This window comes from Propithecus coquereli, unplaced genomic scaffold, assembly GCF_000956105.1.
Source record: "Propithecus coquereli isolate 6110/MARCELLA unplaced genomic scaffold, Pcoq_1.0 Scaffold280, whole genome shotgun sequence".
Lineage (NCBI taxonomy): Eukaryota > Metazoa > Chordata > Mammalia > Primates > Indriidae > Propithecus > Propithecus coquereli.
The window spans coordinates 1,422,504-1,424,025 of NW_012148397.1; the positions used below are offsets into that span (position 1 = coordinate 1,422,504).

Genomic DNA, 1,522 nt, shown 5'->3' on the forward strand with positions numbered 1-1,522 from the left:
AAAAAATTATAGATTCAAGAAGTTCAGTGAATCCCAAGAAGGATAAATAAAAAGAAAACCAGAACTAGCCATATCAGAGTCAAACTTCTGAAAACTAAAGATAGAAAAGTCCTGAAAGCAGTTATAGAAAAACTTCCTATCACACAAAAATGATATGTTTTTTAACTTCTTATCAAAAACAATAGAGGCCACAGACAGTAAAATGACTTCATTAAATGCCAAAAGAAAAAATAATGGCCACACAAAATTCTATACCTGATAAAAATATCCTTCAAGAATGAAAGCAAAATAAAACATTTTTAGATGAACAAAAACTTAGAATAGGACTCTGGGAGGCCAAGGTGGGAGGATTGCTTGAGCTCAGGAGTTTGAGATCAGCCTGAGCAAGAGTGAGCTCAGGAGTTTGAGATCAGCCTGAGCAAGAGTGAGGCCCTGTCTCTACTAAAAATAAAAAAAAAGAAATTAGCCAGACAACTAAAAATAGAAAAAATTTGCCGGGTGTGGTGGTGTGCACCTGTAGTCCCAGCTACTTGGGAGACTAAGGCAGGAGGAGCACTTGTGCCCAGGAGTTTGAGGTTGCTGTGAGCTAGGCTGACACCACAGCACTCTACTCAGGGCAACTGAGTGAGGCCGTCTCAAAAAAAAAAAAAAAGTTCTTCCTTACACTGAACCAACGCTGGTTTCCATGCCCATCACATCATCTACCCCTTGGCCCTAATTCTGCTCTCCAGGGCAAGGCTTCGTGATGGGAAATGATGGCTTCAGGGGGTCTATGATACCTCTGAACATGCCCGCATCGAAATCACAACATGGTCTCTCAGTACAAAAGGGGGAAGAATTGATCCAGAGACTTCCCATTGTCTCAACATCCCAACAACCCTATCAAACAGTTCCAGGTGCTCTTCTCTCTTCTAGGGTACCCAACTCCAGTTCCTTCAACTATTCCTCACACACCATGGGAGCATGTGAAATCTAAGGGGACACCAGATAGTATGTATAGTGAGAGGAACAGCAGAGGCCAAAAGATATGATACTGGGTAAACCCCTATTTTGCAGCAGAAATTGAACCCAATGAGGGTACCAGAAGAGGCCCTAGTCCCATTCTATTACAAAGTAGCAATATAAACCCGAGTAACAATAATAATTTAACAAAAACACACACTCTCATGTATCTCTTACCACGTGCCAGGCATGGTTATACACACTTTACTTATTTGTTATAAACATTACATTTTTATAAGTGCTTTACTCACGTAATGGGGGTTCATGAAAGCTCTACTGACTCCTCCTAACCCAAACTAAGAATCATCCTTGAGTCAGTAAACACAGAAATATTAGTCAAAAAGTCTGATAACTGCATACCAGATCACTAGATGCCCCTTCAGAACTCTGGTGTTCTTCAAGCAGGATCAGGATGCGCCACTACCAAAAGAGAATATTGGTGGTCTTTCCATAATTAAAAAGAATTCAGTTAGTGAACAGAACAGTTTTAATTTTAAGCTTTCCTCCTATAAATGTACCT

General features: G+C 40.3%; 1 protein-coding gene across 1 annotated transcript in view; it reads right to left on the reverse strand.

Annotated features, from left to right (window-relative positions):
• The window catches only part of GCSH (glycine cleavage system protein H (aminomethyl carrier)), a 37,492-nt gene that overhangs the window by 574 nt on the left and 35,396 nt on the right, over positions 1 to 1,522 (reverse strand). The gene's annotated exons all lie outside the window — the stretch shown is intronic.